This window comes from Prionailurus viverrinus, chromosome D3 (assembly GCF_022837055.1).
Source record: "Prionailurus viverrinus isolate Anna chromosome D3, UM_Priviv_1.0, whole genome shotgun sequence".
Lineage (NCBI taxonomy): Eukaryota > Metazoa > Chordata > Mammalia > Carnivora > Felidae > Prionailurus > Prionailurus viverrinus.
This window is the reverse complement of record NC_062572.1, coordinates 81,780,051-81,802,226: the sequence shown is the minus strand read 5'-3', so window position 1 is coordinate 81,802,226 and position 22,176 is coordinate 81,780,051. Positions and strand designations below refer to the sequence as shown.

General features: G+C 51.5%; 1 long non-coding RNA gene across 3 annotated transcripts in view; it reads right to left on the bottom strand.

Moving 5' to 3' along the window:
* LOC125149055 (uncharacterized) overlaps positions 1-14,787 on the bottom strand; it is a 35,167-nt gene extending 20,380 nt beyond the window's left edge. For 2 of the 3 annotated variants that reach the window (XR_007145794.1, XR_007145795.1), the window contains exons 1-4: positions 13,037-13,278; positions 11,719-11,933; positions 11,071-11,158; positions 186-274 (exon numbers count right to left, since the gene is read on the bottom strand). This is a non-coding gene — a long non-coding RNA (uncharacterized LOC125149055). Of the gene's footprint in view, positions 1-185; positions 275-11,070; positions 11,159-11,718; positions 11,934-13,036; positions 13,279-14,295 lie in introns of those variants that run through there. The other variant, XR_007145796.1, reaches the window with a different exon arrangement.
* Between the last annotated feature and the right edge of the window lie 7,389 nt (positions 14,788-22,176).

Below are 22,176 nucleotides of genomic sequence, written 5' to 3'. Positions count from 1 at the left end.
GATGAAAAGACAGGAAAAGACAGAAAAAGCCAGGGACTCCTGGGGACCCAGAGAATGAGACATGTCTGGCCAGCAAGCTAAGCCAAGGTCCTGCAAATTCCCCAGGGGCATCTGTGCAAACCTCTTCAGGCCTCCCGAGCAGGTTCTTTCTGGCTAAAGCCCGATGCCTCCGTGGGGTTACTTACTTCCAAGCCCTGGTCCGTCTGCACAGCTGCCTTTTCTGCTCCCACGCGGAAGTGTGATTTCCAGTTGGAGGTGGTTGTTAATTTGGAGACTGGAAAAGAGCACGAAGTATCCATCAGAGGGACTCCCTGTGGGGCTCTGGGGGTAGGGTGCCCATAAGTCCTAGCCATGCCCCAACCGGCTTTTTGGGGTGGTGTTGGATGCTCACAAGACAGGAGTGCCCGGAAGCTTCCCAGACAGGGCTGCCTTGCTGACTGAGGAGGACACTTCCAAAGGGCTCCTGAGCAGGCCAGGTGACCTACTTAGTGCCGTGCGGGGGTTGCAGGATGATCTTCACGGGCCCTGGGTGGCACAGAGCCGCACCACGCCCACCCCCCGGACTCCCGGCTGAGGAGGCCCCTCCTCACTTTTCTGTCTAAACGCCTCCTCCTCTGCGCTGGTGTCCAGGCAGCAGCCAGGGAGATTTCCGACAAGGCAGCGAGCTGCGGAAACAGTGGCGTGGTCACCTGGCCCTTAAAACCGGCTCTACCGATGGAGGTCACATCAGGGCCACTGGGCCGTTTTGTTCCAGGACAAACCTGCCGTTCACCTCAGCTCTATCTCCTTGAGAGGTGGAGGCCAGAGGGCAGGGCGTATCATCCTGAGGGCTCCGGATGGGTCTCAGAAAACCCATGACCCCTGGAAGCAGCGGGTGACACCTCGTGACCCCCTGGGAGCAGCGGGTGACACCTTGCAGGCCGGTGCATTTTTCTGGGAAAATTCCATAGAGTTTGTCCAGCATCTTGGAGGCATCTGTGAGCCCAGAAGGGTTTAAACCACTGACCTAGGGGTCTTCTTGTAGGAAAGGAAAGATGATTGGAGTCCTAGGGTTTTCAGGAATAGGAGGTAGACAAGAGACTCCCGTGTTTCCCACTAAGAAGCCTGGGACACAGGGGAGAGTCTGGGCTCTGGCATCAGGATTGCACCCCTGTCTTGTGAGCCTGGTGTGTCCACTACAGATCTGAGACCCAAAGCCTTTCCCCTGATGCATGAAGCCTTTCACGGTGTCGTGCATCCCTCCTGGGATCCCGTCTCCTACCCTCTCCGATTCCCCAGGCTTCCTGCATTTACAACCTCTTCCCTGAATGTTCTCTTCCCCTTCACGCTCAGACCAAACCGGGCTCGGTCCTGAGGGCACTGCGGCTGGGAGCCCCTCAGGTGATGCCCGTCCTCCCCTCCCGGCCAGCGAGGGCCAGGTTTTCCCATTGCTCTTCCAGGACTTACCCCTCCCTCCTCCCTAAGCCCGCCACACCTCACCCTTCCCTCCTCACTTCCCCAGTATGCCTTGTAATAGGGGTCTCCAGAAAGACAGAACCAATAGGATATATGCAGATCTACAGAAAGATTTATTACGAGGGACTGGCTCATGCAACTATGGAGGCCTGCCATCTGCAAGCTGGAGGCCCAGGACAGCGGGAGGCCCAGGATACCTGGGCCCAGGACAACCAGAGACCCAGGATAGCTGGGCCCAGGACAGCTGGAGGCCTAGTCTTGTCTAAACACCTGAGAACATGGGCGCCTCAGTTAAATCACACCCCTGCCGGCTCCATGTCCGTGCTCACGTGGCTGCGTCTGCTGAAGAGAGTCACCAGCCCCACGGGGCCGCCTCTCTTTACGCACACACGCACACGACCGACCACTCAGAGCCCTTCCTGCTGCCCCACACTCGCCCATCTCCCCGGTCCACTCCTGCCTGCTTTCCCCTCGTCAGACCCCCTCAAACGCCTCTTCGTCCACCCCCCACCCCCACCCCCCAGCTGCTCACCGGGTCCTAACTTCACACTACGAGTGTCATTTCCTCAGACTTTATTTCCCACCGCCCCGCCACTCCCCCCAGCATCTGTGTCACACCCTGTGCCCTCCCTCTCTCGGGGTGCGGGGGCCAACTGTCCCTGCTCACCTTTGCAGCGAGACTCTTCTGTTCACAGTCACGGTCACTCGCTTTTCCCCTCCCCTTGTTGGCTGGAGCCACGCCACTCAGCCTCTTAACTCCGCTGCTCCGTGGAAACCGCCCTTGCCAGAGTCACCGGTCGCCTCCTCCGTTGTCAAGCCTCAGTCCTCACCTTAGCGACCTGTCAGCACCCCTGCCTTGAGACACGTGCGTCACTTGTCTTCCCAGACACCACACTCTTCTGGATTTTCACCTACTCCCAGGTCCTTCCCTTCCTCTGTTGGTGGGCGCCTCCTCAGCTCTCTGGCCACTGGAGTGAGCCAGGGCTCAGTCTTTGGACCTCCTCTCTGGCCTGTCTACGCGCACCAGCCTGCTGATAAATGCCAGCAATATGGTGATGGCTCCCCAGTGTCCCTCTCCAGCCCGGACTACTCCCCACGGGCCAGACTCCTGTGTCCAACCAGTCAGTCCACACCTCTGTGCGGGTTTCCAGTAGGCCTGCCCTTTGCAGAGTTCTCCCCACCTCACCAAGCCCATGACCTTCTGAGAGAATTAGTGCCTGAGAAGTCATGAAGTCACCCTTAAAAACGTCCTTGACTCTGGCAGACACGTAAGCAAGAACAACTCCAAGAGCTGGATGTTGTCAAGGAGAAGGACTTCCTCCCCAAAGAAGGCTTCAGGTAGAGTCTGGGGAGATCAGGAGAAAGGAAAGACTCCTGTGAGGTGAGGATGAGATCATGGAGGAAAATGGGCAGGGCCTGCCCTTCAGAGGTCAGACCAGAACCTAATCCGGGAACTTCGCCCTTCCCAGAGCAGGGAACCCTCACAAAGCCTGTCTCACAGGAAGGAGTCTATCACTTCCCGGGACCAGGGGCTACAGCACTCTCCCTTTTCTCAATGGGAGTTTCGTTATTTCTACTTCATGACTGCGTGTCGGCTGTGGGGTGTGGGGCAGACAACTTATCCCCCTTAGTGCACTGGTCACCGGATCATGTGGTCTCAAGGGAAAAGAACGTACGTGACCTGGAGATCCTGGATGCGACTTTGGGTTGTCTCCCTAGAGAAGGGGATGAGTATTTCTGTGTGTGGGAAGAAGAATGAGATGGTCTGGTGACCAAAGCGACGTACTGTTGCAGAGACAGTGCAATTTCCCTTCCTCTGGGGCACACAGGAAAAGGATGTTTCCCAGTCTCCTTTGTAGTGGGTGGGGCGGCGTTACAAGATTAGACTGATGTAAGACAGGCAAAGACTGGTCCATAAAAAGTTACCCTTATGTAATTTTCCCTTTTATCCCCTCCCAAGGTGACCTTGGAGGCATATGTTGTGGACGTCAGTGTCACAGGATGGATGCAGCCCAGGTCCCTAAATGAGTACATGACACAGAGTCCCTGGATGACCTACTGACCCTCCCTAGCTTCCATTCTTTTTCCATCTCAGATCCCATTGGACTTGAGGGAAGCGAGGAAGACTTTTATTGCATTAGGTCACTGAGCTTTTAGGGTCGTGTGTTAGTTAGCCGATCCTGACTTATATAGAAGGCACTCAATAATTATGGTGACTGAACGTTCTAATTTCAGAGCCCAAGCTTTTAACCGCTACACTCTCTTGACTGGCCTTCTGGATGCTCTCTCCCCCTTTCTTTATAACATTCCTTTCTGAGTTTAAAAATATTATGTGCTCAGAAACCAACACCACCACCACCAACAAAACCAAACTGATTAAAAAATGGGCACAGGACTTGAACAGACGTTTCTCCAAAGAAGATGTGCAAATGGCCAACAAGCAGTTGAAAAGATGCTCCCAACATCACAGCCTATCAGGGAAATTGAAATCAAAACCACCATGAGCTATCACCTCACCCCGATTATGATGGCCACTCTCCAGAAACCAGAAAATACCAAGGGTCAGCGAGGATGTGGAGAAATCAGAATACTTAGCCACTGCTGGCGGGAATACGAAATGATGCCATGCTCCGGAAAAAAGCACAGCAGTGCCTCAAAAAATTAAAAGCAGAACCACCCATATGACCCGGCAATTCCATTTGTGGACAAATGCCCCCAACAACTGAAGGCAGGGCCTCGAAGAGATGCTCTGCTTTATTTACAGCAGGATTATTCACAATAGCCAAAGGCAGAAGCAACCCAAGTCTCCATCAAGAGATGAAAGGATAAATGAAATGTGTCACACACATACGCTAGAATTATTATTCAGCCTTAATAAGGAAGGAAATTCTGACCCACGCGACAACATGGTTGCCTCTTGGAGACAGTTTGCTAAGTGAATACGCCGGGCGCTAAGACAAATACTGAATATCACAGATTCCACTCAACATGAGGTTCCTAGAGTAGTCAAATTCACAGAGACAGAAAGTACAATGGTGGTTGCTGCAGGTTCACGGGGTGCGGGGGTTGGGGGGAGGGAATGGGGAGCCGTTTAATGGCTACAGAGTTCTAGTTTTGCAAATGCAAACAGCTCAGAGATTGGTTGCACAGTGTGAATGTACTTAACACTGCCGGACTGTATGTATCCTTAAAAATTGGTTAAGTGGTAAATTTCATGTTAAGTGTATTTCACCACGATTAAAACTCTTTTTTTTTTTTTAATTTTTTTTTCAACGTTTATTTATTTTTTGGGGGACAGAGAGAGACAGAGCATGAACGGGGGAGGGGCAGAGAGAGAGGGAGACACAGAATCGGAAACAGGCTCCAGGCTCCGAGCCATCAGCCCAGAGCCCGACGCGGGGCTCGAACTCACGGACCGCGAGATCGTGACCTGGCTGAAGTCGGACGCTCAACCGACTGCGCCACCCAGGCGCCCCCGATTAAAACTCTTTAAGAGGTTATTATGTGCTGGCTTTTAAAACATAACAACATAGAAAGGAAGTTTCAAAAAACGGCATCCTCTCTCACTCCAGTAGAGATTGCCACTGTTGAGAGGCTTTTTATGGAGCCAAAGCGGAGTTGTTTCATAAAACACTGATTCTGCAGCACCCAGCGAAAGCCCGTTCTGGTGGAGAAAGAAATCCTGTTATATAGGGTGAGAAGGAGCCCACTTTCCGCTCGCAGGCAGGCTGGAACAGCTCTAGGATTTCTCCGTCTTTACATTTGAATTTGGTGAATATTGTCCTTGTAACAAGAAGCTCAGCGGCCCGAGACAGAGGCCAGCGTTTGGGCAACCTAGAATCAATTCTAGATTCAGGACTGTACAAATTGATACCTGGGGCATTTCCTCCTTTCATCTACACACACATTCATTCATTGAATAAATACTTGTTGATCGTCTACACACACTAGACACTGTGCTTCAGGCTCAGGAGACAGCAGTGACTAGAAGAGGATGTTTACCTTCTAGTTGGGGAGAAGAACTGCGTACACGTAAACCAACAGAAATTGCAAACTGTGACGGGCTCTGAAAAAAAAAAAAAGGACAGGGTAGAGATATGGAAAGGAAGGGGGGAGTTGACATTTGAGCTGAGACCTGGAAGATGGGAATGAGCTCCCACAGAAAGCGCTGGAGACACAAGAGGACATGTGAACAGACCAAAGGAATCTGTGGCGATGGGGTCAGAGCAGTGGTTGCCTCTGGAAGGGTACTGACTCAAAGCAGGGGGCGGGGGGAGCCTTCTAGCCTGCTGGCATCTATATCTCTACTCTGGTGAATATCTATGTACAGAATTATGTAAAAGCTCACTGTGCTGCACGCTTTAAAGTTTGTGCACTTTACTACATGAAGGTTATACAGTAATAAAAATAAAATAAAATACCCCTTCCCAAAAGAGAAAAGAAAGGGCGGAGGTGGGGGGAGGTTCCAGGTGGAAGGAAACTTTAGCACAAAGGCCTACAGGTGCGGCTGGCTTGGGTGGGACAGCAGGTGGTCCCAGGAGGAAGGCAGAGGCCCAGGGGCCAGGGGCCAGAGGACAGTGGGATGAGTGATCACGCTTCACATTAACAGCAGTCATCCCTGGGGAGACAATTAAGATCGGAGCTCCGAGACCAGGGTTTTTAACTGTTAACTCTCAACACAAAAATGTTTTTGAACAAGTCTTCATGTCTCACATGTATCATTTTAAAAATAGATAAATGAGGCCATTTGTTTTTGCTTTGTTTTTTTCCTGCCTTTCCATCTGCTTGTTCTAAGGAGGCTGACGGCTCAGAAGGGCCTTTTCTTGTCTCCATCCGGAAAAGACCCAGGGGTGGGAAGCCCTCATGATTTCTTCTAATCAGGCCTGCGGTCCTAAACCGTCCACTCAGAGAATCATCATTTCTTGCTTCTGGGAAGGACACTTCACTCACCCAGCACCGACCGAGTGCTCACATGCGCAAGACATTTCTTGTTCCGCAGATATTCCCAGGTCCAATCTCTCCCTTCTCCTTTCACGATGGAGCCAAATGCAGAGACGGCAAACCTGAGACAGCTGGGTAGGATCCCGGGGCGATGGAGAAGGGGAGAAGATACCCCAAAGGAAAAATTTCCCGACCTCGTGGGCCTGCCTGCCAGTCTGGGCTCCAGGGCGCAATCCGGCTGAGGCCCTGGGGATGGGCTGATGGGAGCAGGGGAGCGTTTTCAAGACCACCAGCCCTGGGGAAAGCTGTGTCTCGCGCCTCTTGGAAAGTGTCCTCTCTGGCCTCCTTGCAGATGAGCACTGGCCGGCGCCCACCTCCCCTCCCGGCCTCCAGGCCCCCGTCGGCTCCGAGCATGCAGGCGGCCGGGCTGTCTCGTCCTCCCGGGGGCCCCGTCGGCCTTCAGCAGGGGCCACCGCAGGTGGGACCGGGCTGTCGCCAGCATCTTTCTGGACAGTCAGCATCCTCCGTCCTGGCATTACAGCAGCCCTCGGGGCAGCCTCCTCTGGAGCGGGGAGGTCCTCTGGGCGCCTCTCTCTCGGTGCCGCAAGGGGCAGGAGAGGCGAGCAGGGGTGTCTCCGCCCACCTGGGGATCGAGCCGCGGGGAGTCTCAACCCCCCCCCCCCCCCCGCCCGGTGTGCCCACCTCGCCGTTGGGAAGCCGCCCAGCGAGCTGGGGACCCCACGGCCCCAGGCTGCCCTCGGGGCGCATGCGACCTCCCCCACCTCCCCACCCCATGGCACCCACCTGCTGGGAAGCTGTGGGGTCGCGACCCGCCCCCCCCCCCCCCCGGGCCACCCGCCCCCTCCTCCAGCCCCTGCGCCCCCAAACCCAGCGGGACCCTGGGTCTCCTGCGGTTCCACGTGAGGGTCTCATCCCAGCGCTGCACTGAGGCCTCCGCCCCAACATATTTTTGTCAAATGGATATTTTCAAACATAGATACTGGAGGAGGAGGAGTTGGAGCCTGAACTTGGTCGCAGGACAGGCTGAGACGACCCTGCGGCCGCCCTTGGGGAGGGCAGGAGTCCTCTGTCCTGTGGGCTCCTTCCCTACATCCCCAAAAGGCCCGATTTCCAGGGCAGCCACACCTCACTCCGTTGCATTCCGGAATCGGGGTGAGAACTGCCAAATTGCCAGAACAGATTCACTGCGGGGCCTCGTTGGCCCTGCAGTGAGGTTCCCGGTCCCGCACAGAGAGGCTCCGGGCACAGAACTGCCTTTTAACACCCCCGGGGGTTTCTTTGTAATTCTGTGTGCCTGATTTCACGCACTTAAACACTTATTGTCAGGAGGGGCAGTGGCTTCCCCCCCGGCCACACTGGACAGGTAGGTCACCTAAGGGTGCATGGAGTCTGAGGAACACAGGTAGAGAGCAAGATACCTGTGCTCCCAAACGGTACGACTGAAGAAAGGGGCGTGCTCGACAGTCCTCACACAATCACAACGTCTACTTAGTTCCCTAATCACCAACACCTTAGATTCCCAGCGTCAGGAGACCTGGATTCTCCCGGCTGTGGCTTTTTGTCTTTAATCCTGTTGAGATCCGGCCCCATCCCTTCCCGTCCAGGGTCCTGTCTCCCTCGTCCAGTTTGAACCAAAAGATCCATCGCTAGAGGAGACGAGCTTTCTACGATTCTGCCACTTGTCAGTGCTACCTCTGCGCCCCTCCCTCCTCCTCCCCTACCTCCCTCTCCTCCTCCCAAGTCACTTAGCAGGAGGTCTCCCCAGCCTCAGAGCTCAGCCTGAGGTTTCCCTACCCCCTTTCCCTACCCTCCAGCAGCACCTGCCACCTGGCCCCTTTCTAATGGCCTGTCCTGATGGCAGACGATTGCTTGTGACAAATGTCCCTCCCCTCCACCATCCATTTTGCTCTGTAGACAAAAGGGGCAGTGGGCTCTTTGGCCAGAAGAAACGTTCCTTTTTAGTAGAACTTCCTGCCAGCCTGGGGCAGGAGATGCTGTGTTTGTACCAGCACTGTGGGATAGAACTTTCTGCTATAACGGGAATGTTCTCATCCAATACGGTGGCCACTAGCTACATGAGGCTATTGAGCACTGGATATACGGCTAGGGCAACTGAATTTTAAATTTTATTTAAACATTTAAAAGTTTCAACAGCCATTTTGAGGTATAAAAGCCATCAATGAACTGCACGTGAAGTGTAAAAATTGATGTTTTGACACATGTGCCTGTGAAAACATTACCACAATCACAATAGTGAATATGCAGAGCATGTCCAGAAGTTTCCTCACGCCACCCCTTTATATCCCTCTGTCGTTGCCCCCACCCCCACCCCCCATGCACACACTCAGGTAAGCACTGTTCGGCTTTCTGTCATTAGAGATTAGTTTGCATTCCTTAGGATATAACGTAAATGGAATCATGCCTTCTGTGTATATATATATATATATATATATATATATATATATATTTGTGGGGGGGGTCTGGCTTCTTTCATTCAGCAAAATTATTTTGAGATTCACCCACGTGGTCTCTGTTGGTTTCATTTTATTGCTGAATAATATTTAATTATGTGGAGATGCCACAAGGTCACCTGTTGATGGATTTTTCGGTGGTTTCCACTTTTTGGCAATGAACGCGTAAAGCTGCTATGAGCATTTTTGCACAAATCTTTGCAGAGACATCGGCTTTCATTTCTCTTGGGTAAATTCCTAAAAGTAGAATGGCTGGATCATGGTGGGTGTTTTGTTTACCTTGTTAAGAAACAGGCAAACTTAGGGGCGCCTGGGTGGCGCAGTCGGTTAAGCGTCCGACTTTAGCCAGGTCACGATCTCGCGGTCCGTGAGTTCGAGCCCCGCGTCGGGCTCTGGGCTGATGGCTCGGAGCCTGGAGCCTGTTTCCGATTCTGTGTCTCCCTCTCTCTCTGCCCCTCCCCCGTTCATGCTCTGTCTCTCTCTGTCCCAAAAATAAATAAACGTTGAAAAAAAAATTAAAAAAAAAAAAAAAAGAAAGAAACAGGCAAACTTCTCCAAAGTGGTGGTACCATTCCTGCCTGTTCCTCCACGAACCGGCCAACAACGGGTATGATCAGTCTCTAATTGTAGCCATTCTGATGGGTCTATAGGGGTATCTCATTGCTGTTTTTTTTTTTATGTTTATTTTTGAGAAACAGAGAGAGACAGACAGAGTGCGAGTGGGAGAGGTTCAGAGAGAGAGAGAGAGAGAGAGAGAGAGAGAGAGAGAGAGGGAGACACAGACTCGGAAGCAGGCTCCAGGCTCCGAGCTGTCAGCACAGAGCCTGACGAGGGCCTGAACTCACAGACTGTACCATCATAACCTGAGCCAAAGTCGGACGCTTAACCGACTGAGCCACCCAGGCACCCCTCTCGTTGCGGTTTTAATTTTTATTTCCCTGCTGTCTCGTGATGTTGAGTATCTTTTCATGGGATTATTTGGCATTGGTATATCTTCTTCAGTGAAGTGTGCATTTTGTATTATATTGTTTTCTTACCACAGAGTTTTGAAGGTTCTTTACATATTCTAGATGCAAGTCCCTTATCAAATAACGTGATGTGCAAATATTTTCTCCCAGGTGATTACTTGTCTTTTTAATTTCTGAATGTTTTTCAAAGAGGGGAGTTTTAATTCTGAGGAAGCCCAGTTTAATTTAGTCTCTTATGGGTCATGTTTTCAGTGGAGCACCTAAGAAATCTTTGCCTAGCCCAAAGTCGCAAAGGTTTTTTTCACTACGTTTTCATCTATAAATTTTATAGATCTTTTTTCCTTTCGATGTATGGTCCATTTTGAGTTAAATGGACCATTAAATGCACTACTTTGCATGTGGGGCAAGGCGGGGATTGTTCAGTTTTTTCAATACGAATATACAACTGTTTCAGTACCATTTGTTGAAAAGATCACCCTTTGTCCACTGAATCACCTTTGTCCCTTTATTGAAGATCAGTGTTTGGTGTCTGTGTGGGGTCTATAGCTGGACTCTCATATTCCACTGATCAGTTCATTTAAACCTAAACAGCCGCCTGTGGCTAGTGGCTACCAAGCTGGGCGTCTCAGGTTTAGACTGTAAGCATCTCAAGAAGGATACAATTTGTAATTCTCATCAGAGAAAGCTCTGCTGTAGGCTCCGGAATAATAATTATTTGAACATTCTTACCATATGGTTGCTAAAGGGGAACTAGACTCCCCCTGTTGCCCAGGAAGTGGACTGCAATTTTCCTCCTTCGGTTTACTATCGGGCTGCAGACCCAAGGAGACGGGAGGGCTCCAGGCTCCAGGGTCCCACGTTCAAACCCTGACTCGGCACCTTACTGGCTGTGTGACTATAAGCCAGCTGCTTAACCTTTCTCTGCCTCAGCTTCTTCATCTATAAAATGGGTATCATAATCATCACCTATTTCAAAGGATTGTTTGAGGATTAAATAAGGCATGGAGTGCTTAGGATAATGCCCGGTGCCTGATAAGGATCAAAACCTCGTCATTACCATTACCTCCTATGGAATAAAACACAGTAGCAGAAGAGGACGGTCTATACTTTCCGAGACCCCTTTTCCTTATCTTCAGAGAAGCTCTCGTATGTTTTAGCGCGTGTCACAAACACTTTAGCCTCCGTACTTTCGGTAGCTTAATTAAGGTACTTACATATTTGTCCAAAGTCACACGGCTGCTGCAACTCCTACAGGAAGCCTCAGCTTAAAAACTGGCTCACTTATCCTTACTCCACGTGTCTCTGTAAATACAACAAGGAGGAACTCAGTCTTCTGTGTCCCACATAAGGTTCAAGGAATTATGAGGCAACACTGTAGGCCCACAATTAAGATTGAATTAATTCATATTCAATGAATACTGAACTTCAGAGAAGATGCTTAGCTATTCTGAAGCCTCGGGACATTGCATCTAAATCCAGGTTTTAAGTTTCTAAACTCTGTGCTTTTAACTTCATGATTTTCAAAATCAGTGCACATCTGAGCAGCCCGGAAGCCTGTGAGATGCCCCCGCTCAGCACCCCCACCCCTCCCAGGTATGCTACACAGTGGGGCAGGGTCCACGTTTCCCAGCCCCCCCCAGACGGCGCGCGGAGGGCCCTGGGATAAGCCCCTGGCCCACTGCATTCTGCCACTTTCAGTGGACTTTTCCAACTGTGTTCAATCAAGAATGAATTGCCACAGCAAACACACCTCCACTTTCCATTAGGCGGAAAGTCTGATTTCGGAGGGAGCTGGGATTCAGAACCAGCTTTGCACAATGATTTGTTTTCCCTGGGGCCAGACACACTGCGGAGAATCTCACTTTCTCTTTGCCGTGCTTTCCAATACAGCCGAACACGTGCGTATTTTCACACTGAACTTCAGAGCCTCAGACGCTTTGTTATCCGGAAGCATTAGGACATTGCCTCAGTTTGTCATGAGGTGGGTGGGGTGGGAGGAATGTTCTGGAGACCCACAGGAAAAGCCCCTCCGTGAGGCTGGACTTCCCTTTCACTGTCCACGCACTGATTTTCCATCCTGTGGGAAGCAGACAGGATTAATGGTCTAGCTTATTGTCTTTTGTTCTGCCAAGGCCCTACGAAGGTCTGTGTGGGGCGGGGGGGGGGGGGGGGGCTATGTTCCAGAAAGGAGTCACAGATGCACTGAGGAGCCACAGGCCACACCTGCAGCCCCCGCTTGAAGCCTGCATTTAAAAACTGGCTTACTTCTTCTTTTACTACGCATGTCTCTATAAATAAATCGCGGAGGAACTCAGCCTTTGTGTCCCAAATAAGGTTGAAGAAGTTATGGGGGGGCACGTCACTGGAGGCCCACGATTTCTGTCTTCCGGGCAAAGAATAAAAGGGGTCAGCAGTGGCCAAGCCCCCTGAAAGTGCCTGGCTGTCCCTACATGGAGGTGACTTGGATGCCCCCAGGGTCTACACCCACTGCCAGGTGACCTGTGCCAGCTCTGGGTCAAGGGCTCGGCAAACACTGAGGAATCCATTTCTGGCACATCGATGAATGCACCAGGAAGTGCCACTGGGGACTGCTCGGTGTGGCATCCGACAAATGTAAAGACAGAGTGAAGCCCTCTGACTGGTTTCTGTCCCTTAACATTCCCACATTTCCATTTCATTGCAGTGGAAAGAACAAAGCAGAAACAGAATGAAAAGACAAAGGTTTTCAAAACTCGTACTGGACAAAACATTAATATCCAAAATATACAAAGAACTCTTAAAAGTCAGCATAAGAAAACAAACAACCCAGCTTTTAAGAATCAGCGAAAGAGGGGCGCCTGGGTGGTGCAGTCGGTTAAGCGTCCGACTTCAGCCAGGTCACGATCTCGCGGTCCGGGAGTTCGAGCCCCACGTCAGGCTCTGGGCTGATGGCTCGGAGCCTGGAGCCAGTTTCCGATTCTGTGTCTCCCTCTCTCTCTGCCCCTCCCCCGTTCATGCTCTGTCTCTCTCTGTCCCAAAAATAAATAAAACGTTGAAAAAAAAATTAAAAAAAAAAAGAATCAGCGAAAGATCTGAACAGACACCTCACCAAAAAAGATGACAAACATATGAAAAGACGCTCCACGTTGTATGTCATTAGGCAACTGCAAATTCATACAATAATTACCACTACATACTTACTAGAATGGCTAAAATCCAAAGCACTGACAACATGAGATGCTGGTGAGGACAGCAGGAACTCCCATTCACTGCTGGCGGGGAAGCAAAATGGAAGACAGTTCGACACTTTCTTAGAAAACTAGACATAGCCTACCATGCGGCTTAGCGACTGCACTCTTTGGTATCTACTCGTAAGTTGACAATGTACATCCATATACACCCTGCACACGGATGTTTAGAGCAGTTTCACTCATAATCGCCAACTCCTGGGAGCAACCAAGATATCCTTCAGTAGGTGGATGGATGAATAAACTGTGGTCCATCCAGGCAATGGATTCTTCAGCAAAAAAGGAAATGAACTATCATTTCACGAACAGACACGGAGGGACCTTAAATGAGAATTACTTCACAAGGCGATCTGAAAAGGCTACGTGCTGTATGAATCCAACTAGGTGACATTCTGGAAAAGGCAAAACCATGGAGACAAGAGAATGATCACTGGTTGCTGGGGATGGGAGGGAAGGATGAGTAGGCAGAGCATGGGGGAGGGGGCAGGGAAACTACTCTGTAAGATACAATGGGGCCAAAATGTCATACATTTGTCAAAACCCACAGAATGCACGACACAGCAGTGAACCGAACGTAAACTAGGGGCCTTAGTAGCCAAGTTTCAATATTGGCTCACCCATCATAAAAAGGAAAGCTATAAAATGCATGTAGAGAATGTATGGAATAAAAACGGTTAACATAAATAAAACAAAGTGCAGTCTGGTCCACAGAAAAGAGGCATTCCTAACTTTGAAAGGCCCTAAAATAGGAAGGCGGGTTTGGAATAGGAAAACATTTCTGAAGGGAATGTACCGATGTGTTAGAGCTCCCTGTAGGCTAGGGAGTGCATTATCGCTTGAGTGTATTAACCCTCACAGTGCCCCGTGGACACGCCTGCAACCTGTATGTTCGGGTAAGGGCGCTTACTCGGACGAGGCTCCAGCTCAAGTGGCCGTTTTAGGATTCAAACTAGACTTTGACGATCACTATGTCACATTGCCTTCAAAGAAAATGAGCAATTAGACGGAGTTTAAAAGACTGTCCAGGGACCTCCCTAAAAACAGACGTATGGTATCATTTGTTGGTTAATTAGATCCTCCCGAAATGCTTGCAAAGTGCTTGCCTAGCGGTGTCAACGTTGCCCCAGAAACGGAGTTCGTGCTCCTCTGTCAGGCAAGCTGCCCTCCCTCCCCTCACCCCTACTGTCCCGACGGCAAAGTTCAGCCACTCACCTTTTCCTATTACCATAAATCCCCCGGAGTCGAGTCAGATGTGGCTTCCCTGTAGGCCTCGCTGCTCCTGCATCGAGCCCAGCCCGTAAAAAGACAGCCCCTCCGGTGGCCCCGGGACTCTCTTCCGTCCCCCGGTGGCGTGAGGCTCAGGGGTGGCTTGTGGACCGGGTGGGGGCCTCCGGGGACCTAGCGGGGACCAGAGGCCGCGGCCGCCGGGAACCAGGCCCGCAGGCGCGGCAGCGCCCCCTGCCGGCCGCGGACCCGCGCTCAGGCCCGAGCGGGAGGCGGCGGAGGGACGGGAGGAAGGAAAGGCCGCGGCGGTGGAGCCAACGCACGGTCTCCGCGGCGAAGCCCCGCTCTCCGCCCCCCGCTCCCGACGGCGGTAGAGAGGGTCCCGCCGCTGCGCTGCGCACCCCCAGCCGAGCCCGGCGACGCGGCTTCCCCGGCGCCCGTCGGCTCCCGTTCCAAGCCGGGCCCGCTCAAGCCCGGCGCCCCCGGGTCGCCGGTCCCTTTCCCCCTGCCACCCCGCGCCGCTCCTCTAGGAAACATCGGCCCAGCCCGGGCGACCCCCCCCCCCCCCCCCCCCCCCCACTGACCGCGATTCCTGATCCCTGCTGCACCTGCCAGTGATGGCCAATTCTTTCGGGGCGGGGGGGGGGGGAGCTCATTAAGGGCACACCCTCGCTCTCTCCATCTTCGGGTACTTCGGGGTTCTCATTCTCAACCTTCTTTGACCGCTCTGCTTTGCTCCCACTCCCCAAACTCTTCCCAAACAGGAACTTCCGTTCTGTAGATCTGAGTTTGGGTAAGGAAGGGCGAGTCCAGGGGACCTGTGTTTTTATTTAAACCCTTCAGGTGACTGCTGCAGGTGATCTTTGAGACCAGCGCGGGTCTAGCACGTGTCACTAAGCGCCACAAGTTTACCAGTGAGCAAAACAACTCCTGATTTTCTTGGCGACCTGCTTCTCCCGCCTCCCTCCCAGGTGCGGGATAGGCCCGCTCCTCCGTGGTGCCAACCATTCCACACACGGCCCACCGACATTCCCTCCCCCCCCCCCCCCCCCCCGCGGGCTCCCGCTAGCTCCGCCTGCCGTCTCAGCTCCTGGCCCGACACACACCCTCCGTGGCAGTGTGTCTTCCGAGACCCATGTGTGGTCATGCGGTTCTCTTTGCCTTGCCAAGTCTCCCCTCTTTGCCAGGGAACATCGGACTTCGTCCTTCTCGGCCCAATGAAGACGTTGTGCCTTTGAAAATCCTCCCCCAGTTCTCGGCAGGCGGAGTTCACCTCTCCAGTCCCTGTGATCCCACGCTTGTCACCCCGTCACAGCTAGTTGCGCCCCTTAGGACCCTCTGAGGTCCCAGCCAAGAGGTGTTTGCTAAGCGTCTGCCTAAATGTGTGCAGGCCTCCTCAAGCACCAGATGCTTTTATTGCGCTAAGAAGACACAGCACCAAAAGGACAGAGTGCAAATTCCTACACTCCCACGTTGGAACCTTAAAGACCTTGGGAAGTGCATCTTTATTTAGAGGAGGTCGATAGAGGTCAGGGGTACACCTGACCTCTTTTTTTCAGACAGATTGTAAGGATTTCAGGCTCTGGTGTAACTGTTGAACTTTGCCAATGTAGGACGAAAGCAGCCGTCATGACCCGTACGTGAGTGGCTGTGTTCCAATAAACTTAATTTGTAGACGCTGAAATTTGAATTTCACATACTTTGCACGTGTCAGGGACCTTATCTGTGGACCTTACGGGTTGCCAGTCTGAGAGCTACGTTCAACCCCGTGTCCTTTGGCACAAGACTCGGTATATATGAGCTTTATTTTTCGACTCAAAGGCCCCGCAAATGAAAACTTTACGAGTAGAGAAGAACCCAGAAACGTCACGCTAGAGGGTAAGGAGGAACAGAAACTACTCTTCAGGTAGATGGCATACAGCCAGAACTGTTCGTGCTGCCATCTAGAGACTGGGTAGCCTCGCCTGAGGTCTTCTCTCGGAACCCTTACCCCGCAAGGGCCCAGAAAACAGTCTCCCCTCCCATCAGCACACGGAGACGGCTGGGGTTGGGGTTTGTGTTCCTGACCACCCGCAACAAGGCCTTCAAATCGATTAAGCCAAAAGTAAGTGTAAAGGCAAAGAATTAGAAAACTTGGATAGACCTTTTAAAGTGAAAAAAGCAAGCTTCAAGTCACAGAATCTTGAGATCACTTAGTTCAATTTCTACCACCCTTTCCCAACCAAGCACTCAGCGTTCAGATAAGAAAAAGAAAGGTCTAGGAGGGCTGGTTGCTCTGAGGTGACAGAGGCTAAGACGGAGCCTGCCTGCGAGTCCCCCTTGTCCGATCCTGTCGCCGGAAGCCCCGCGGAATCACACTGACGGGCCTACAAAAATCCGGTGACGTGGGCACAAAGCAGCGGAGACGCCCAGGAGGGAGTGCTGCGGGTTCCAATCCCACTGTGTCACGCAACTGCTCTGTGCCCTCGGGTACTTGGCCTCCGTGCCATCTCCCCAGCTGCAAAGCGGGGCAGAACACCTGCCTCCCAGGCTTGTTGGATGCTTACGTGGGCTAACGGTGTCTTGGCCTCTGATGGGCATAAAGGCATTAGCAATCATGAATTCCTCGAGCACCTACTGTGTGTCACATTTAGCTTTATGGATGTTGCCGGATTTAACCTTGGCAACTATTTTACAGAGTGAACATTATCTCCGCTCTGTAAGTAAACCCGAGAAAGGTCACGTGTGCCGTGGGCGGGCGCTGGAACAAAATCGCGACGGACGCCGCCTCTTACACAAGTGTGCGTGAGGAAGGCACCCAGCGTGCAAGGGACGTGCCAGGTTACAGCGGCAGGCCTGCCTTTCCCGCTTGCCCTGCTGCTCCATTTCTGCAGTTCTGTAGGCTTGCAATGAATGGAATATTTGCATAATGCTCAACTTATCGAGACACCTGGGGATAATTTAAAGCTCAGTTTTTCAAGAGAGGTATTTGCATGTTTAGTGCACGTAGGTGAGAGCTGCTGCTCCCCAAATTTATCTGAGACAGGCGGATGCTTAAAGCCCAGCTCTGAAAATCCCGGGGTTTCCCATCTCCGAAAACCTTCCCTCAGCCCACGTCTTCAAGTCCCTCAGCGAGACACAGAAAAGACACGTTTGGACTGACCGGGCCTGGGCCCCGTCCTCTCTCAGCAATGCAGGGGCCCCAGGGTGGTCTCTCTCATTTTACAAGGCTGAACAAGTCACTGCCCCTGGCTGAGCGGAGAAGCACCGGCGGGGGGCAGGAAGCAGCACGTGAGATAAAGCACCAATGTGCGGCTGGGGCCGGTCGCCAACGAGGACATCGGCGTGTCTGTGGCACTCACCGCTTCGGAACCCCGAGTTCCTGACCTGTAAGCCTGGAAGGAGGAAGATCCCATACCCCTCACATTGTGCTGCCCAACGAGCACAGGGGAAAGTGCAGAGGAAACTGAGAAGTTCCAGCAGTACTGGATTAAGATGTTTGTGATCAACTGAGAATGCGGTCGCTGAAAGAGGAGACTGCTCAAGTTACATTTATGGCCAGCTGCCTGCATTCTTTACGGTCTTGGGCACAGGCTTACAGTCTCAAATGTTTTCTGTCTTACGTTCAATTTTCTCTCTGTTAGGTCAGTGGGAAAGAACATCCGTTTGCTTGCATTGTCCTTGTCCCCCACCAGGTGGCGCTGCTTCCCAGTTAGCAATTTCTTTTGGTGAGGGAGGCTGGCTGAGACCTTTTACAGCGGATTAAGTTGGAGCTGCAAGACGAAGGAAAAAAAACATGAAGAGCCACCCGGCCCCCCACCTCACCTCACCCCGCCCCACCCCCCAAATTTCAAGTAGCAAAACGGGATCTGAGGATTAACAGCTCTGGTGACCGAGAACTGCCGTCACTGCACAAGAGGTAGATTGCGGGAAGAAGGGTCTTTGATGCCGTCTGTGATGTGCCCCAGTCTCCAGAGCAGAAAATTTCGAAGCCTACAGCCTCTGTGTTCCCAAGATGGACAACAGACATTTGCAAACACACACAGAGGTCAGGCAACATGTACCCACGCTCCAATCCAGAGGGCTCACATTTTTCAAAGGAGGAATGCATTTAAGAATTAGGTCAGGGGCGCCTGGGTGGCGCAGTCGGTTAAGCGTCCGACTTCAGCCAGGTCACGATCTCGCGGTCCGTGAGTTCGAGCCCCGCATCAGGCTCTGGGCTGATGGCTCAGAGCCTGGAGCCTGTTTCCGATTCTGTGTCTCCCTCTCTCTCTGCCCCTCCCCCGTTCATGCTCTGTCTCTCTCTGTCCCCAAAATAAATAAACGTTGGAAAAAAAAAAAAAAAAAAAAAAAAAAGAATTAGGTCAGTGTCTCAAGATACTTGCATGTTAACAGGCACAAATGCTGTGTTGTAAGCAGTGAACAAATGCTGACGTTAGATGGACCTTCGGAATCCAAACGGCTTAAACCAATGTGCTAATGGGCGTTCTCTGGGGGACAGCGCTGCCCCCCTGTGCACGGTCCTTGTGATGGGTACACCTGAGTTGACACCTGGGACCCCAGAGCCCTTCATGCTCATAAGAGCCGGCCCCTCTGCCCCCTCACCACCCGCCCCCCAAAAGGAAGGTCCGGAGATACGGCGACCACGCTTAAAGTCAGAGCACCCCTCTTCCTCACTCACTCCCCCACACCTCATTTCTCTGAAAATCAATGGCCCTTTCTGTGGGGTGGCCGGGGTGGGGGAAGTCAGCATTTTTCTTTATTCTTTGGAGATGAAGCGATGGAAGGGTTATGGGGTCGAACTATTGTCACCGCTTGCCTCCATTCGGCTTCACCGCCTTAACAACCTTAGAGTGCTTTTGTAACCAGTATGTAGAATTGAAAAAAGACGTCTTCCAAGCTCAAATGGATGATGCTTTTAAGTACTAGATGCTACCTGCCAAAAAAAAAAAAAATATTTTACACCGTGCTTTCATCTTTCTGGAACCTTGTCAGAAAAATTGGATTTTTAGCACTTACGTGAAAAGTTAAATGTGGATCTGCCTTGTGGGCGAACTTATTCTACTCCAGTATCGAATAATCAGAACCGCACGACTCAGCCCAGAGCCGCCATTAGTTGGTAGGCTCTCCGACTAGAGTTAATTTTTGAGGACAGGGAACATTTGGGGTCTTTTATCAGTGGACAGAGCTGAAATAACTGAGTCCAACGTAATGCAGAACTGTGTTTTGCTAGGTTCCTCACCACCCCTTCCTCCTAGATTCAGTTCCCCTCCGCGTTTCCAGGTCTCTCAACCGGTGCAATTCTCCTGTTCATCAAAAAAGAATTCAATAGACATCGGCGTGCCTCCTTGGTGCTATTTCATTATGTTCGAACTTTTGCACGTGTGATTTCATTTGACCCTCGTGGCTATAATTTAAAATAAAGTCTCATTTCCTCTCTGGGGAAAATAAAGCTCAGAGGCCCAGGCTCCTTCCCCTCGCCTCCTTCTGTCCCCACTTTTCCCGCTGCCTCACCGGTGCCCTAACCAGCCTTCGAACGGCCAGACTTTCTTTCCTCAACCATCCACGTTTCTTTAAATACGTAAAACCCTGGATTGCGAGGAACTTGTTCTGCGAGCGTGCCACAAGGCCAGCAAACATTTCTAATAAATTTTAACTTGATAAATGAGTGATGTCTTGCCATACGAGTCGTACATTCGGCCAAACACCACATGATCGCAACCGAGTCAATGGTTCCTGAAATACACTTTGATATATACAAGTGCTTTGGATTACAGGCATGTTTCCGGAATTATGCTCGCGAGCCGAGTTTTTACTGTACCATCATTAACGTGTTCTTCCTCTACTTGAAACTTGGTAATTTCTAATTTTTCAACTGACCTCAAAGTCTCCAGCTTGACTCTATTTTACCTGTTGAACCACACACCTCACAACTCTTTCCATATGTTCCATCTCCTACACCGGCCTTCGTCTCCTCCTCCCACATCCCCGGCCACAAAACACAGTCACTTCCATTCCTGAGCCTTGCCTTGCGTCCCCTCTTCTACACTGGGACCATCCGGACCCTGCCCCTCTCCACATTCCCCTCCTCCACAGAGCCTGACATGGGCTCTTCCAGGGTATGCTTGGCCCTCCCATGCCAAGCCTTCCACGGCACCGTCACCTCCCTGCAGGAGGGTGTCAGGATACGGACCGAGGGACCGGATGCTGTCGGCCCGAGTGTAAACCACTTGGGAAACAATTTGGCAAATCCTGGAAAACTGAGCATTTTTGTGTGTCTTACAACCCAGCACTTGGCACTCCTGGATTCATATCCTAAAGAACCTTCGCACGCACGAACCAGGAGATGGTACAAACACGCTCCAGTGAGAGCAAAAAAAAAAAAAAAAGCACCCACATGTTTGTGGACAGAATGGAAATTGTGTGTTTGTGTTTTTCCCCCATGAGACACAACAGAACAGTGGAAAGTTGGAGACAATGAATACACTGCAGGAACGTAACATCAGGACCCCAAACCAGTAGAGACAGTCCTGCAAGACTACGGACGAGACACCTTTTCCATAAAGCTCAAGAAAAGTAGTACACGGTGTGTGAGGGAGGAGAATGTGACATGTGAGGGGAAGGGCATGGGGACGATAAAGTTTACAGTCGTGGGCTCCTTGGTGCAGCGGCAGAAAAGGAGGGAGGAGGGGACACAGGTAAGGACACGGGCAGCCTGCGCATTAACGTGAAGGTGGCTTACGGCTTGCGTGTCCCACGTGTAGGTGCATGGGTGCCAGCCGAAGGGGAGAAGGGGAGGGCTGGGGCCTCGGGAATGCTGTGATCATTTGGAACCCACCGTCCGAATGGGGCCAGAGGGGACATTCATTAGATGCCTCTGGACAATCATCTGCTGCCTGGTCAGCTGGGGCCCTTGAGTGCCCGCTATTGCGTGAATACTGGGGGACAACCATAGGACAGACAGGGCCTGGGCCACGCGACGAGACCTCAGGGACCGCCACCAGACGTGACTGTATGGTGCACACGAGGAAAGGGTCTCCCCGTAAATTACTGACTGCGTAAAAACGGACTGGAGACTGGGTCACGGCCAACAGAACCGGTGAAACAGAAGCTAGTCAATAACGCACGGAGAGTCGCCCGGAAAAACACCATCGTAATGAATCTGCGAAAGCAAATCGTGTTCTCTACACTTTGGGGGAGGGAAGCCTCAACCAGAAACACAGCTCTGGGCACGCGGCGTGCGCTCGGGGGGCCCGGAAACACAGTCTCTCCTCTTCGTGGTCACACAGGTGACCTCCGAAGCAAGGCTGCTGGAGAAGAAACTGAAGAACATCCAGGTGGTAAAGAAACTTCGGGATTCGCCGCCCCACGTCCCAGGGGAAAACGGCTCGATTCGTGAAAAAGAAAAAACAAATCACCGTGTGTGAGGCCCTCCTCGTTTTCATTTTTACAAAATCTGCAATAAACCACAATTCTTAAGCTGTTTTTCATTTTTTTTATTGCTGTTAATTCAAGGAAAAAGGGTTGCATAAAATCCAATCTGTTCTAGAAATATAAGTGGCCTTTCCAGTACATAACATTTCAAATATCAAAGTATATGGTAAACATACAAATAAGGAGAAGGTAACATACCTCCTATATACAGTACAGTATTTTAAATCATAAAATAAGCTCCATAAAGTACAACTGGCAAGTGGTTCCCAACACGGCCCATACGCGGCTCATCAAAACTCTCACTTGGAACAACTCAACGGCAGCTTAGCAATTAATTTAATAATGTGGTCCAAAAATACCCAGATCAAATAAAATATATTTAATCAAAATAATTTCCTTTATGCGAACTTTCTTCTTTAAATTAAAGCTTTCATCTACCCCTTGACACCCACCCCT